We start from the raw sequence: 11,826 nt of genomic DNA, 5'->3' as shown, positions 1-11,826 counted from the left end.
CAATTACTGTTTTCCTTATTCACATCAATTATTTTTTTGCATTTTATCACTTCAAAACCTGTCACACAAAAAATTACCAATCAGAAATTAAAAAACAAACCAACAGAACATAACATTTATACAAGTAGACTTCATATTAATCTCATCTTATTTAGCTTAATAAATTTTAAGAATGATTAAGAGGTAATATATTTTTGGGACATTATTAATGAATGTAGACATTTAGATGTTTGTACTTACCAGATGTACTTTCTAATACAGATGCAATTTCTTCTTGAAATTCAGTTTTCATTTTCATATCATTATAGTCTGAACTATCCAGAGCGTCATCATTGCTGTCACTGAACTTTGAAATAACATTACCTTCTAACAGATCACCAGGCTGTTCCGTTTTCTCTTGGATAAATATGTTCTGAAATCGAACAACATATTTTATAGATCAATAAAACTAATAGTTAGTGTTATAATTACACATGGTCTGCTTAGTTAATTAGTTTAAAATGCGACTATATAATTAATACATCTAATACTTTAAAATAAAGAAATAAAGCAGTGTAATGTGGACAATCAGCCTACAAAAATACTGCGTTATTAACAGGAATGACAGTTTATGGTAATCCAAACTACCACATATTTTCAGTAGATGTTTTACTGTACCCTTAAATCACATATACAATTTCAAGACAATCCATTAAAAAATACACCAGGTATAAAACTTCGAATTTTGATTCAATTTTTTTTTTTTTTTCTCAAAGAAATTATGGAAATTATATGATATAAAACATATTTTAATGGGCTTTTTTTGAAATTTGATGTACTTACATACATTTAAAATCTACAATTATGTGTGAAACTAGGTTTAAATATAAGCCACATTTGAAAAGTTATTTAAGAAAAACTGCAAAATTTTGTCCAAAACTTTCCTGCGAGTTATCAGTTTGTGGTTTTTATAACAGCTTCACCTCAGAGTAAAGGAGGACTATTTCTAAGTTTTTAGTCAGTCAGAATAAAGACACCTGATTTAGATCTAAAGAAACTATAGCATAAAACCATGCATATATACAGAAGTATTCACTATACCAAGTAAAATAGATTAGCAGTTTCTGGTCCAGCTTTCCAAAAGAATAATACGGATGAACCGTTAACATTCACTGCTAATTGTTGAGCAAAAATTTCTTAATTTTATGCAATTTTCCTAATTAAAAAGCACCCTTTTATCTTAGCTAATGCAATTAGTGTAAATAATGTTATGTGATACAGTTGTATTAAGTGCATGCTGGTGATAACAAGAAACTGTTAATCTTGTTTCAATGGCATTACTATAAACAAAATCATTAACATCGTTTTCAGAGGAAAAGTTACCTCCATGTATGTGTAACCAAGAATGTGGTTAGTTCTTTAAAGTATAGGTTTCTGAGGAAACATGGGTCAATATTTTTCTAAATATAAAAAATAGAGGAGAACTCACATCAAGTGATTTCAGAGCATTCAGTGAGCAAAGCAAGGATAACATAATTAGTGTGTTGTTTAGCCTCAATATAACTCAGAGCAAAGGAAATGGTATATCACTCAACAAATAATCCATGCAAATGCATCCAACAACAAACTACAGCAAAGTGATTTTAAAGCTTCCATAACATAAGAACAGTTTGGTTGGTTGATTGAAATTTATTGGTGCACAGCTACTAGAATTTTAGCACCAAACAACCAGTAAAATATAAAATAGATGTAAAATCTTTATAAAATGTAAAAATGAATCAATGTAAAACTTAAACACAGTTAAAAAGGCTAATGGTCTTTAAAAATTTAAAAACATAAATAAGGTGAACACAGTGTCACCATTGCCAATAGCACTGCCCATCATCAAAGGTGAATCTATGTTTAAGAAATTTCTAAAATACTACTGTCACTCATTGTTGTAATGGTGATGTGACAGTAAAATGTAGGCTATTGTGACTTAGAGTGATCAACGCAAAGCCTAGCCAGGAGAACTTCCTCCTTCTGATCCTTGTGGAAGCAAGATGGTCAAAGAACAACAGAAACTATGGTCTGGAAAATCTTGTTATCACATTGCTCACTCCAAGCCTTGAATACAGGATTATAGTCCAAATATGGAACAGGAATGGCAGTGATAGTGCCAGAGCAGAGAGACTTAGCATTAATCTTCATACTAAAGACACGACCCTGAGGGACTCCAAGCTCCTGTAGGAAAGAACGGGAAAGTGTTGAACCCATACAAATGTGGAATTGCTGGTCCATTAAAAAACATTTAATAAAAATGGACAAATGACTACGCAACCCATATGAGTGGAGGTCTGTCAAAATGATGTACTTCCACATAGTATCATAAGCCATCTCAAGGTTAAAGTATACTGACACAAAATGCTGTCACTTGAGAAAAGTTTCTCTGATCAACATTTCAAGTCAAATTAGGTGGTCAGGAGTGGAGAGCTGTTGTCAGAACCCACACTGGGTGAGCAAGAGGAGGTTTTTTAAGAAACCAAACAAGAGAAGCATTAACCATCCTCTCTAAGTTTGTCAAAGCAATTGGTTGATAGTTTGAAGGAATCTTGGGATCCTTTCCAGGCTTAGAAAAAGATGCCAAGCATCAGAAAAAGCATTCTCCTACAAGATCTATTTAAAAACAACCAGAAGAATAGCAAGAGAAGCATGAGAGAGATGACACAGCATCTTGCAGCATATATCACCAGATTCGACCAATGAAGAGCAAGCTTGAGTTTCACCAGTGTAATTTCAGAGACACAGAGAGATATGTCTGCACTACCACTGTAGCAGTGGCATAAAGTGCAGCAGCATGATTCTGAGATAGAGTGGTGAACAGTAGCTTTTAAGCCTTGGGATAAGAATGCTGTAAATAGTTTTCAAACACTTTACTTCTTTTACCTCCACCCACCTATGGCATGAATGAAAGTAAGCTAGGCGAGAGTCACTACAATTAACACAATGAGGGTTCATTCCACACTTATACGCATCATGGTCCTTGCCACTGCAATGAGCCACAATATGATATCTTTGAGTGACCAAACCACTGACACTGGAAACATCCAAGAGAATTTGGAATATATAACCATACCTTGCAATTTAGATAACCTACCTTGATGGTGACAGGTGGATACAGAGATGTAAAAGTCAAAATTAGGACACTGGTTGGCATCATAATTCTATCTTTGTGAGTGGTGATACACCTCAGCGCAGAAACTCCTTTGAAGGAGAAACCAGCAAGGATCTCTAACTCGGGGATGTTCTTCAAATCCCTCTGAACAATAACTCCTTGTGATGAATTCAAAGTAGAATGGGGAGTAACCTCAATAGGTATATCCCCAAAGGTCTTTAAACACAAGAGGAATTCACTGTGTTTTGAAATGGATATTTCCACCAAGATATCCCCAGAACATAGTTTTTTGACTAACTTAGGATAGGCAGCAAGCCCTCTCTAGTTCCTTCTGAATAAAAAAGGGAGACATTTGCCCTAAAGATCTGTCTGATAAAGAATGTAATATCAGAAAATGAGGTACAGGTGTTGAAGAAATTGATGATTGCTCTTCAGAATTTTCAAGATGTGATCATTTATCTATGGTCTGTTTTTTTCACTATTTTTATTTTTATTTGGGGGATCCATAATGAAGAAAGAATATTTTGGTGTCCACTGACCCCATCCACCATGGACCCCAACAAGTGGATGCACTACAAACAAGAACATTGCAGCAACACCAGGGTTATGCGAGTACCATACCTAAACACCAGGATCAGACACAAACAAGCCTGACAAGAGAAGGAGGGCAGGGAGGCTACAGTCCTGGGGCCTGGGGATATAAAGGATAAAGAATAACGTATTCTCATTTTCATAATATACTTAAGGAAAAATCGCAGTACTATGGGGAATTGCTTTGTCTTAAAAAATGTAAATTATCAACACATTTGGCTTTCTCCCACCATAAAATCTCCTCATATGCCCATGACTTTATGAAGACTTCAAAAAGGGGCCCAGTGACAAGCCTGACCTGCCTTTTGACACCCCTGGACACATTGTCCACAACACCCATTGAGAACATCCAACTCTGGTACTTGGTTTATCCTAGCCCACTGGACCAACCAACTGGTCCTGTGATGGCCCCCATCTACAGGTATTCAAGGCCAAAGTGGTGTGTTATCATCAGCATCCTCTCCTCCCCTTCACAGATTGCCACTCATGGTAAACATGTGGGTGAATATTTATATCCCACAGAAGGTAAACTGAAAGAGCAGAAGCTTTGCTGGGAGGTCCCATCACCATGTAAAAGAATCCACACTGAGGGGCATAAAAACAGAAGAATGGTTTGAAAAATATTTCAAGTATGGAATTCTGTACTTCCATTTAGAATTATCAGATTTCTTTTACTGACTTGAAAATTGGCACAAGTAGAAATGGTAACAGGTCATGGTAGAATGAATTGTTCTTGAGATTAAGCAACATCATCACATCTCAAATTCAGTTCAGTGAACTTCTAGATACTAAGGCCAAAGGTAGGAATAAAGACCATCTATTTACAAAATTCTAAGCCCACTGGGATACAAAGACACAGCCAGGTAGGATGCTGTGGTAAGGACAAGAATATAGCACCACACTGCAGAGAAAGCTCTAAATATCCAAGATGAAGTGAAAGGTAATAAGACTCTAAGTCAGTTTACAAACTCTGGACTGCAGAAGTAAAGATCCCCAATGCAGTAATCAAGACACTGATTATGTACAGGACCCAAAATCTTCAAGATAAAATCTTTGGCTGAACTATACAACAGCATTGACTAAATGAGACTTTCAGTATGAAAAACCTATATGATTAGTAAGAAATGGAGCAGAAGAAACTAGGATGTATTTGGCCCTTGTACACTTAAGACTTAGCTCCTTAATATGTGGAATAAAAACATATTACTGATAAAGATGAGTCCTAAGAGCTTTATTCCAGCCAACACATAAATAAAAGTACCTTCTGGATAGAATTCTGGATCAAGGTGAAATTTCTGCTGGTGCTGCCAAAATGCATGTAAATGGTTTTAAGAGAAAAAAACATGAAACTGTTTGCTGTGATCCATTCAGACAAGAAAGTCAGTTTGAAGTTAGATCTTATGGACTCAAACCTCCTGAGAATGACCTAACAGCTAAAAATCAATACAAATGGGTCAGTAGTCATGCTATCCATAGTAATGTTTCGTGTAAGATATCAGTCCTCCATATAATATCATAAACATTCTAAAGTACAAAAAAAATCAAACTAAGATGCCTCTACTCATGTTTAAGAGCCAAATCATATGATTTATAATGAAATGTTATCTGCAGTGGAAACAGAACATTTGATTCAAGGAAACCATATAAGATGAGCATTAACCACACAAGCATGGATGAGAATACTATGACAAACATATAAAAATTTAATGAATCAAATGAACAGCTGCCTGGACAATACAATCACATATTCCACCTATACAGTTCTTAAGAGACAAAAAGGTTAACAACAGGTGACTAAATCTCTGAAAGAAGAAAAACTGTCAACATGTTCCAGTGCTATCATTAGGGAACAAAGTGGAGCAAATGGAGGAAGCAATCACAGTAAAAGAAAGATATAAGGTATTAAGGTATGGACACAAGCAATAATGAAGAAAGGGAGGTTATCATCTAAGAGTCTACTCTGGTGTTTGATCTTTCATCAAAACTTGCATCACTTCAGTTGGAATTGTGTTTGTTAAAATTTCACAAAATTAAGATAGAAGATGGCAAGGTCCATCTAACTAAAATGTTAACCTCATTATATGTAAGGAAAAGAAAGTGAAATGGAATGACCAATTGAAACACAAATAACAACAGTTTTCACAGGTGCACTGAGTGTCAAAGTCATGGTGGATGCACAGGGTAAACTATAAAGCATGGCCTGATTACCCCATCCATAACACAACTTGTTTCTCCTGCACAAGGAAATATGTCAAATGGTGACAGCATTAGAAGGCCTCAGGAATGACTCCAGTTAGCAGGAGAAAGATCAAGTGAGAAAACAACAGATATCACATACTGTCCCTCAAATAACAATTAATAATAAAGTATGATTGTAACATGTTATTCAAATAATGAAAGTAATTTAGTTTATTAGTGAAGAAAAAGAAAACATAAAATCTATGAAATAATACACCCTATTACACTTTGATACAAAATAGTAAAAATGGGGTTAAAATATTATATTAATATCCTAAGTAAAACTTAAATGCCATGTAAAACCACTGTTGCAAAAACAGCTGTAAAGAGTTTAATAATAAATGTATTTTCAAGATGGCTGATATAAGTATTAGATCTTTAATTCAAATAAAGTACAAAACAACATTTCATTTTGACCTTTATTTAAGTAGCACGATAAACTAGTAGTGAATTTCTTCAGCTTGTAACTACAATCATGTAATAACCAATTGGTATCACGAAAATGTCCACAAAGACACATTACAAATATATAATCTCTTCAATAACACAACTGTTTTAATCTATAACTTACCTCCACTGTCTCTTCTCCTCCATCAAACACATCTTCTGTCTCCTCTTTAATCATATCAAACTTCAAATTGGTATGTATAGATCTTTCTTCAAAATAATTGGTTTTTCCTGTAGCTAGAAATACAAACAATACAGAGATCTATTTTGAGATACATTATAGTTAACTGATCTGACTTCTTATATAATTTCTTACATAATATACTGGTCACTATAAGGATATCAAATTTCAGTAAAGGGTAAATTTGTCAAATATACTTAGACTTCCATGCACATAGTTAGTTGTAATCCCAAATCATTGCTAAACAGATAGCCAGAACGAGAGATAAAAGTATTTTCTAAAAAATCGTGGAAGATCTCAATGGAGAGAAAGAGTTACTTAGTAGAATACATTGACTTTTGAAGAAATACACATTACACAATAGTGATAAGCAAAACAAGCACCTGAGAAAAGAAGAAAAAAAAGAGATAAATGGTTTTCGAAATGTCAGGTCACTGCAAAGCAAACATTTAAAAAGAAAATGAAAAAAATTTAAAAATTGAATAGTATCCATTCCTAACTAGAACTATAAGACAACCATTGGAGGGTAGATGTGATATCTTTAATGTCTCAAAATGCTATTCTGAATGGTGAACAAACTTCTGTCTATCGACCTCTAAAGGGTATCACTCTCTATCGAAGTACCAGAACAGAGGGTAGAATAAAACCTACAACTGTTGCAGCTATGAGTATTATGTATATCTATTTTAGATTTAGGAAGAAGCATTGATAAATTGTGAATAGAGAGCTTAAAGTATTAAGGGTAGAGGCAAGCAAAAACAAATTAAAGATTCATGTTATGCTGATCCAAGAACTTAACTGGACTACAAATTCAATGGTATGGACCATTCCAAAAAAACTCATCAAATTTTTTAAAATTACAAAAGAAAATATAACAAAATTAATTTTTAAGTTAATCATGCAAAAAATGAAACAAAAACAATTAAAAACTGAAAACATCTGCATGCTAGAATTCTAAATTCCAAAGTGAAACTTGGGCTCTACAGTATAGAGGAAGCCAACTGCACTGTAGGGTGTATCACACTTTTACTGGTGGACAGATCTTGCACATCTCTTTACATACTATAACACAACTGTATTGTGTGTAAACAAGCAAGGGTAATGGTGACAAAAAACAGTGTTTAACGCAAAGAAACATTGAACAAGTATAGCTATTATGTCAGAGAGGTCAGGCACTGCATTAAAAATATTACTTATTAGCTAAGATACGATGTCAACTTTATTCATTAACAACAAGTAGCGACACATGCAATTTGACCCAATGGTGAAAAGAGAGTTAATACTGAATTGATTCCTTGAGAATGAAAAGCTTATAGTGGACTATGTATGTAGAAAACTTGGAATTCAGTAATCAAGTGCCAAAAAGGAAAATAACAGAAATAAAAGAGATCTTCTGAAGTTAACTTAAACTATCCAGATAACTATTTATTTAATTATATGCACTATCTAAGCTGCTGCATTTGTGTTTTAATCTACATTCTGTGTTTCTTCCTACATAAAACAGTCTGTTTGCAATATATAAATCAACAAGTGCCAATGATGCATCTATGGGTTTCCATAGTCAGATAAAAAATACAGTCTTTATTAAAGGAGAACCTTTCAATATAGCTAATCACTCCTGTATAAAGTGGATAAATGTAAAACTCTGAATAAGTATAATGCCAGTACTGCACTGTATCAAGCACATTCAAAGATATAGTCATTTACGACTAAAAAAAAACACAGGTGAAATGGTGTAATTCTAACTGTCTTCAAACTAATAGTACATAAAAAATAAATAAAGATAGATAACAAAAAATCTCACAATGACAAAATTACAAATGAGCTCTTTACTAACAGTACATAGTTGGTTAATCCTTCATCTCAGCTTTACCCCACTCACACGTGACACAATAGAATATGATTATGAAAGTGTCAAAAGATTCAACTTTATCTAACCAAGGACTATCATAACAAGAATGAAACGTTTTTAGTGATATACATGTTAAGACTTGAAATAATATCACAAAAATTATTGAACAATAATTAAAAATTTAGGAATGCTGTTAAATTAAAACAAGTAAGTTTAACACTATTTATGTTATGAAAAACACATTTACATTCTAAATATATTTGGTTACTATTCATTGTTGTGAAAGTTTCATGTTCATTTTTCTCCAGTTTTGTGTTCAACAAAACATCCTGTTCCTCTTCAGAAAATGGTTCAACCTTCATATTTTATACTTCCACAATTATACAGAAGCTTCACTTTATGTCCTCATCAAAACTTGTATCTAGACTATGGAGAAACAGATTAAGATGTTACATCCTTTAAAAAGGTGACAAAGTTTTAAATAATTATATATCTCTAAATTAATATTATTTTAATGAATTTTATATAAAGTTAAAAGTTTCATCACTTTACACATTTATACTAAAATAGTGACATAATTTGGCACAACAGTTTTGAAACAATACTTTTCATAAGCATCCAAGACCACATTTACCAACAGTTTCATTCAGTTTGAACTGGTATGTAATGACTGGAAGATAGCTTTTACTCTTCATACAAATTGTTATTAGTTGTACATAGTAAAAACTTTTATTTTATTCACAATGTTTTACCAGGTTTATCTGGCATCATCAGGTGATATTCAAGAACCATGTAAATCTGGTGAAACATCATGAACAAAGCAAACAAACATTTTACTATGTACAACCAATACACACTTTATGTTAATTTTAAAAACACAGTTCTTTTGAATATTTAATTCAGGTCTTTAAAAATAAAGACTAGATTTTTTTGTAAACATGATTGTTGGTAATAAATAAATAAAAAAAGCTTGGTAAATTTTAACAAAACCCATTATACCCCAGCAAAAAAATCCACTCACTTTATCTATGAAAACAACCCTAAAACTTAAAGAGAGAAAAGGTAAGTAAACTATAATATGAAAGCTGTTGAATATTTTAATGAGGAATATAAACATTATATGCATCCCAGCTGTTTAATATTTAATGTGTTTGTCCTCTTTATTTAAAATGAATGAGAGTTGTTTAACACACATATTAATGATTACTAACTTATATTATAAACACAATCTTTCTGAAGCTTGTGCTTGTTCAAACTATACCTGAAAAATCTATCTCAATTTCAGTAGTTTTAAGAATAATACATAGCATACTGTAAAAAAATAAATAAAAACTACATTTAACACAACTTAAAAAAACATATCAAAATGGAATTTATCAACTACAGATCATAACAAAGTTATGTATTGTTTTATACTATTTACAATATGCACGTAGTATATCACACTAGTTTCAAACCTTACCAAATTTTATTTTTAAAAGTAATGTTTTGTATTTGGTAGGAAAAATTAATGCTAATGTTTCCATATCACCACTTGTTTGTTGAAAAGTCTTCAACAAAATTAAAATGGTCAAGATTTAATTAGATTAAACAAAAAGTATTTTCAGAATTCCACTTATTTTACTTAAGTATTTCCTGTTGTATTGTAATATTACATGACTTTCAGACCCTATGGAGCCTGAATGAACATAACATAACATTGAGATTAAAATAAAACATATTTTGATAAATATTAGTATTGCAACACTGGACTTTTACAAAGTTTTTACAAGTTACAGTTAACAACAAACAATATCAACATGATAAATCAATAAACCTTTAATTTTGTGTAGTTTAAATGCTGATACTACAGTGATTTTAGGGTTGATATAATTCTTAACATGATACAGAACCAAAACCTAACTGGTAGAGTTTATCAACATATCCCTCTTTACACATAAAAAGCTAACTTACAGCTTCAAACATCACGTTTGTCAAATTTCATTTTTGCCAATGACAGAAGTAACTTCTAAATTTCATATGCCTATTATTGGATAGTAATTTATATCCCTATAAATCCCTTGTGATTACAGTTTTTATTTCGTGATTCATTATAGACTTATTCATCTCTGTTATTATGTTTAAATATTTCGTATAAACATTTTTTTTAAATATAAGTTATCTAATAATAACAGCAATACAATGTTTCGTTTTCCATTGTATTACCACTACCACACTTCTTCCAATTCTTTTGGATCTCCTCAGCAGTAAAGCACATGCGAAAGGCATTAGATCATCGTTTAACTCCTTATCAGTTCTAGCTGTATAGTTTTGAAACACATGTTTGTTAGGAATAATTTATGGATTTATTTCCATACAACTTTTATCATGTGTTAATTGTGAGAAATGATATTCACCTACAACGTGTATGATACAGTGACACTTAAATTGCAAATTCCTCTTATCATGCAACTTTATATATGATACTGGTATCTGAGATAATTATCTTAAGAGTATAGAGGCGCTCCTGTATTTTATTCATGTAAGGTTTTGATTTTAATTTCTTTACACACAGTATTTATTTTCCTACCTGATTTTCGTACGTGAAAACTTCTGCAGGCTTAAACATTTTATTCGTATTTACAGTATCATTGCCAAGCTTTTCATTGTTGTACAACTTTTGGTAAAAAGCCTTAATGTTATATAAAGGTTTAGTTTTATGTTTTACTTACATTGCTTCAGAAATAAGTTTTAAACATGTACATCGCAGTTGCTTTTTAAAATACAATGCACACTAACCTTTCATGAAATATCAAATTTAACACTGAATTAAAGTATAGGAGAAAACAGCCGCGACACTTGAAATTTTTTTGGGTACGACTAGTATAAATTAATCTACGAAACTTCCCCTTCCCCCTTTTTATTTATTATTAGCTCGACATTTGCGCGCCTATACCAGAATCAATTTTATTACTCACAAGGATTTCTACAACCTAACTCAAACTGAAATTATTTTAGACAGGAATGGAATAAATTAACACAATATACTTTGGACGAGATAAAAAACAAAAACTGAAAAAAAATTTGACCCATAAAATCTAAAATTGTAATTATATCTCCAATTTCTCTGGAAATGATGGAGCTATGAGCTAAATATTATACTTTATAAAATAAACTAAACTCAGAGCTATTCTGTGAGCTACTCTGCCGCGGCTCAAAATCGGTTATATTAACTCTCTTGTTCAAATAACAGATTTACTTTAAATAAATTTCAGAATGCGTAAATAAATAAATGGATTGTGTGTACTTTAACGAACAAGAAACAATTATTTAAAGAATTGGTTACAAGTGTGAAAACCACAATGCAATGAGTTTTTATACAAACCTCTCATTTGTCTTGAATGC

At 32.1% G+C, this 11,826-nt stretch overlaps 1 pseudogene across 1 annotated transcript in view; it reads right to left on the bottom strand.

The window, feature by feature from the left end:
• The window catches only part of LOC143235722 (uncharacterized), a 42,986-nt pseudogene extending 31,588 nt beyond the window's left edge, over nt 1–11,398 (bottom strand). The window contains exons 1-4 of the transcript XR_013019362.1: nt 11,012–11,398; nt 8,690–8,868; nt 6,534–6,646; nt 241–412 (exon numbers count right to left, since the gene is read on the bottom strand). The product of XR_013019362.1 is annotated as an uncharacterized LOC143235722 (transcript). The remainder of the gene's footprint in view (nt 1–240; nt 413–6,533; nt 6,647–8,689; nt 8,869–11,011) is intronic.
• Nucleotides 11,399–11,826: the final 428 nt, after the last annotated feature.

Source organism: Tachypleus tridentatus, chromosome 12 (genome assembly GCF_004210375.1).
Source record: "Tachypleus tridentatus isolate NWPU-2018 chromosome 12, ASM421037v1, whole genome shotgun sequence".
NCBI lineage: Eukaryota > Metazoa > Arthropoda > Merostomata > Xiphosura > Limulidae > Tachypleus > Tachypleus tridentatus.
Note: the sequence above shows the minus strand (reverse complement) of the source record. Positions and strands in the feature narration are given on the sequence as shown.